We start from the raw sequence: 6,179 nt of genomic DNA on the forward strand, positions 1-6,179 counted from the left end.
TGAATAAAATCAATGTACATTCTGTGTAGTGATAAAATTAAATAATAGGCTGCTGTATGAGTATAAATGATCTGTTCTAGGATACTGTCTTCTGGACTGATAAGGCGACTAAAGCAGTCTATAAATTTGACAAGTACGCAAGGGATAATGTGGTGGTTCTGGTTTCCAACCTTCATGAACCTCGGGACATTATTGTCTACAGTGAGCTATTACAATCACTTGGTATGATTTAATCTTTATCATGGTTTTGTGTATCAGAAAATTAATTCTGCCAATTAGTTACCTATTTTATTACAATGGAGTTGTCCCACAGGGCACAAACATGATCTACATTTGGGTTAATATTTCAGCCGAACACTTACAATGCACTCCTCCATCTCATTGCCATAATGGCTTTATTTTTGCTAAATTGATTTGAATGTCTATTTGCTAATGAGTTGCAGAATTGCATCAAGAATTGCTGGTGTTGACCATGGAATGAATTTTCTATGAGGGCACCAAAATAGCCAGCAGTTAATGTTTTAATCAACACACACAAAATGCTGGAGGTACTCAGCAGGCCAGACAGCATCGATGGAAACATGTACAGTTGATGTTTTGGGTGGAAATCCTTTAGTGGGACTGGAGAAAAAGAGGTGAATAGATTTAAAAGTTGGGGGAGGGGAGTGAGAAACACAAGGTAATAGGTGAAACTGGTGGGGGAGGGGTTGGGTGCAGTAAAGAGCTGGAAGGTTGATTGGTGAAAGAGATACAGGGCTGGAGAAAGGGAGTCTGATGGCAGAGGACAGAAGGCCTGAAAGAAAGAAAAGGAGGGAGGAGCACCAGAGGGAGATGAGGATCCTGCTGAAGGGTCTCAGCCCAAAACGTGGACTGTTTACTCTTTTCCATAGATGCTGCCTGGCCTGCTGAGTTCCTCCAGCATTTTGTGTGTGTTCCTTGAATTTCCAGCATCTGCAGATGTTCTCTCATTTGTAATGTTTTAATCAAGTAACCAAACGTTTGTGCTGAGAAAGCAAGTTTAATCCACTATCTTGCTAATCCAACTCTAATATACAAATCTAGCCCTGATGGTATCCATCCTGTGCCATAGGTCTTGCTTATGGGATTATATCTATTTATCCTAACCTGGTATTAAAAACTGAATTTATGCAACTTTAGCTTTTGAGTATTAAACGTTGAATGTTGGGAAAGGTCAGTTGTCAGTTATGTTGTACTACCTTTTTATTTGGGGCCTGCATTTATCCAGTCTGAATGGAATAGCCAGCCTTTACGGATTGAGTCTTGGTTGTGGCAGCATCCTAGTAACTTAAATGCCTTGGCCCAAAACATCTCTGAGCCTAAAGTATTAGCATGCTGCCAGTTGCAAATGATTGGTTTTTAAAGAACAAACTTACGTTTGTTCTTGCCTCTTAATGTAATGCCCACAAACATTGATCCTCAAACAAATGTTGCTTGGGATAGGGTCCAAGGCAAGTTGAAGAATCCTCTGGTCCTTGCACCTTTGGAAATTAGGTGCTTTGACTAGCTGAAGGTAGTGATTCCAAATGGAACCCAGTAAAGGATGGCACGGTTTGGCTCACATTGCTAATGTATGACGTGTTAACTGCTGATCTGACAAGAGCACGTGCACTGCAAATGTTGCTTTAATTATAGTTCACTTTGTACATAAGGCTTTGTATTTTCTGCTCATAGGTAAAAATTGGTGTGGCATAAAAAAGAAAGGGGGCTGTGAATTCATGTGCCTCCCTACTCCTTGGTTTAATAGCTGGTCACAGAAATATACATACATGTGTCCAGTTGGAAAAGAGCTGGAGCTGAATGGACAGCTGTGTAGAAGAGGTATGAAATGTATGTTGTTCATAGTAATGACTCTACAATATAAATTCATTATATGTAAAGTCTGTGTTCAGTAGGTACTCAACTTCAGGAGGACGGTCTTTCCAATTGAGTTAATTAGCCAATGTGTCTGCCATTTATTAAACAGGAAATTAAATATATTCACAGGAAAATGTAAGTAATAGATGTTTGCTTCAATAAAGCAAATGCAGAGGATAATATTTAAATAATGTGAAGGGAGAGTTTCAGCTTAAAATTGACAAAAAACAAGTTACTATTTGTCCTAGTACTGGGTAGACAGTATTGAAATGCGTCAATATTTGTGTCAACAGGCCATGTCAGCGTATAGTTCCTAGATTTGACACCAATACAAACCATTTTAATGCCTTTGAATGGGAATGGAATGTGCCTGTGCTCCGCAGACGGTATTGTTTCTTTCCAAATATCTGTTTCTAACTTCAATTTAATGCTTGCAATTTACTATATACATTAAGAGCTGAAGACTTATTCTTGTTTGATACCTTCCATAATCAATACTCCAGAATATTCCTTAGTAGTTACAAAATAGAAGCTGTTGAATAAACAAAAATGTCAGATGCTATAATCCAGTTTTTTTAAAAAGTGACCAACAATGGTCAGGCCACTGAACGCTAGTCAATTGACTTTCATTACAACCTGAAAATGCTAAGTTGCAGAGGAGGAAAAGAGTAGAAAACAAGGTTATGATGTGGTGTCTACAAGTTCTCCCAGGGTGTAGTGAAAGTTTGTTGATTTTGGCCGATCTGTTTAGAGGGGCCACACTGTATAAAAGGGGATGGATAAACAGGGAGATGCTGGCACTGGTGCAAGCCAGGCTGCCTGAATGTAGGTGATTTACAAATGAGTTCTCAGTCAGCACTTGCCTTCTCATATGTACAAGAAACCACTGAGCACTGAGTGAAGTACATTGAAGTGCAAGTGAGTGGCTACTTCATGCAGATCCCTGGATGTTAAAAGGTAACGAGCAGATGTTGGCCAAGATGGAAGGGTGGAGGGACCGTTCCCTTTGGAATGCCAGAAAGAGAGGGAGCATCACTCTGAAGATGATAGAAATGCAGAGGATCTGTTTAAAGCGGCAATTGAGGGGAGAGGCAAGGAAAGACTCCTGACTGTTGGCATTTTTTCTACTCATCCCTACATTGTGTTTCCAACCCTGCAGGACCTGGTTTCACTGCACCTTACTGTCACTTTTCACTTCTATCTGGTCCCTTGACTGCCCTCAAACAAGATGCAGAACACCCTTGTAGGTTTTAGACTATAGGACCAGAATCAGGCCATTTGGCCTGTTGAGTCTTCTCCAAGTCTTTTCTCTCTCCAGACCAAATTGGTTAGACTGATCTAAATTACAAACCAATATTTCACTGGGGTGTTGACCAGCATCTCCGCTTTCAGCAAGAATTCCATTTCCCTAGTCTTTCTGGCTTTGTACAGTTTTTTTTTCTCTAGGATTTCACTAATCCAATACTTGTCCTTTCCTCTATAATTTCAGTTTTATTTTGGGTGACAGAGCTTTCAGTCACATGCTGAATTTACATCGTTCAACTTATTTCTCCTACTTATCACATTTTTGTAAACTTTTCCTTTATATTATCGAAAGATTAACCAATTTTTATTACCACCCTTACTGCACAGACACCTCTAGATGCTGCCTGACCATATGAGAAATACTCACAATTGTGTTTTTTTTCTTTACAGCAAAACAAACTGTAACTGTTGCAGAAACTACAACACTGCCTGCCTTGTCCTCTGTTACTTCAAAACAGTTGCCTTCTAATTTTCATAAGGCAGTGATGTGGCCTGAAGATAATGCTTACTGAACTTGCTCTTTTGAGAGCACTTGAACTTGTAATGAGAAGCTGTTATGATTCAGGCTTTAAATCACAGCTTTTAAATTTCGAGCTCTAAGCTGTACAATACTCATTATGTAAAACTTTAATTTTATGTGGCTTTTCACTCCAAATGACCTGTGGGCCCTTTATAGTTGCTGGCTTGCTAAATTACCAAAATTTCAGTTGTGCTATTTATTCATAACAGGTAAAAATTCAAGTGCTATCCTCGAGCACAAACCCACGAATGGCTCTGGTGTCGGTTGGATTTTTCTTGTTATTCATAAGTATTTCAAGAGGGAAAACATCAAATCCTAGTCACTCAGTGTCTTCTATTGTGTGAAATGGCACTGCAGTATTTAAATCCAATTTTCTACAACAGTTATTTGGCCAAAAAAGTACATAATGTAGTTTTAGGGGTACCCATAACGGAAGAATGAATTTAACCATCTCAATCAGTGAATATATTCCATTAACTTATAGTGACTCTTCATTTTTTTTTTAGAGTTGGTAGCCATGGCTGTTGCGATTGGCGACTTTAAATGGAGGGATTGGCAAAAGAAGACTCAGCAAATCATGAATTTTGAGAATCCAACCTTCCAAAATGATTGATTGCAGAAGCCATAAATTCAGTTTAATGTGTTTTATCAGTATTTAATTACTAGCATAAAGGCTAGTGAAACAGAACATGTTTTAAGTGCAACCAAAGCTGGTTTCTTAATCAACAAGGTGGAATCTTCAAAATTGGTCTTGTACGGTTAACAAAATTACCTACACTTTTCTGGTTTATTCAAAATCGCATTGAGATGATCATTGTATTGAAATGCTGCTATCTGGTCAAAAAGTTTATTTTAATACTTTGAAACAGAATAAAATTGCATATGCCGCTATTGGTCATCTGACTCACTTCTTCCATTCACACTGACTCTTCCTCGATCCCAAGTGAGATGGAGGGGCAATTTAACTGATTACACCCAGTTGAATATTCTGCTTTCTAGAGCATGCCTCACTTTATCTTTCAGCTACGATAATAACTGGAGATTGTATTCCTGGGGTAAAAGTGAGTTTAAGTGGTGAAAATACATTCAATAATACCTTTGTGGAAAGAGCAGCTTTTGAAGGGAACAATCTTGGTGGAAGTTATGTCAGCAGGACTAATTAAAGAGAAACCGTTTGGGAGCATGGTTTAAGGTAGTTGATGACATCGCTCCATAGTTGTAGGAAAATTGGAACACAATCTCACCTCTCTTAGTTACTTAGTCATGACTTGAAGAGGAAAGGGACTGCAACATCTGCTAAACAGGCTACCAGTATTATGCACAATAATTTTCTCTACCCGTGCAATTTCCCTGAGTGTACAAGGGCTAGAATCAGGATTTGACTGACCTAAGCATTCCTTTGTTGTAAAATTGCAAAGCAGATCCAGAAGGTGGTGGAAAATTTGGCAGTCAGACCTCTGTGCTCCTCCTTGAGTTATCCTCTGACTCAATGACTTCATCACTGGTTCTGAGTGATGATCTTCTCAGGTTTTATGGTGGTTGGCAAACAGCTTTAAGGTGCATTACCACCATCTTCTGAACTAGAGTGTGGGTCAGGATATCTGAATCCTATATATTTATCTTAACTTCTATGAAAAAGACCGGTATTCTTAAGGAACTGCACTATATATCTAAAGCAATAATCCTGAGATTCCTAATGTTTTTTTTTGTGAAAAATTTAACTTTAAAATCAACCATCCCCTCTCTTGATTTATGTCCGCATGAGTACATGCTCGACTGTTTCTTGTTGATTACAGCACTCACACCTCCCATTATTGTGTTTCTTCTTTAAAACAATATACTATTTAAACCCATGCCCACACCTCAATATTATATCCTCCTCCATCCTGCTGTCTCCTGTACTCCTTGACCATCCCACTTCTTTCTGGTTATTATAAAGATGTCTTCCTGTTCTCTCCTCATCTCATTGTTTTACCACAATTACTAATTCCTGTCCTTTCTGCTTTTCCTTCAATAGTCCATGCAAAACTTTGAATTCTTTTCTTTCCTTTTCCCAGCTTGGATCTAAAACCTGTTTAGTTTGATGATTTCTTCCAGGCTCTTGTAGGTTAACTCAATATGTTAACACAAGCTGCGTTCCAGAGGCATCTCTCCCAACTCCACTTGCATTGCCACCACTGGTGTTGTCCTGATTGCCCCACTGATTAACCTTAGTGCTTGACTTTGAATTATATCCTGTATTTAGGAATTATATTCCTTAAAATTTAAAGGTATCTACATTTTCAAGTTCTATACCATAAAGTTTTAAAGTGCTCTACTTACTAGTAAAAATACGTTATTTTTAGATTTCTCTACTGAAAATCTGAATCTCCATTTTACTGCTCAATTTTCCACCTTAACTATTTCCTCCTGAAGTTTCTGTATTATACATTCAACATTCCCAGCCCTTTTCCACGTGAATATATCTTTTAAAATATAT

At 38.4% G+C, this 6,179-nt stretch overlaps 1 pseudogene; it reads left to right on the forward strand.

Annotated features, from left to right (window-relative positions):
* The window catches only part of LOC132394757 (very low-density lipoprotein receptor-like), a 53,804-nt pseudogene extending 50,112 nt beyond the window's left edge, over positions 1–3,692 (forward strand).
* Positions 3,693–6,179: the final 2,487 nt, after the last annotated feature.

The sequence above is a fragment of the Hypanus sabinus genome, chromosome 5 (genome assembly GCF_030144855.1).
Source record: "Hypanus sabinus isolate sHypSab1 chromosome 5, sHypSab1.hap1, whole genome shotgun sequence".
NCBI lineage: Eukaryota > Metazoa > Chordata > Chondrichthyes > Myliobatiformes > Dasyatidae > Hypanus > Hypanus sabinus.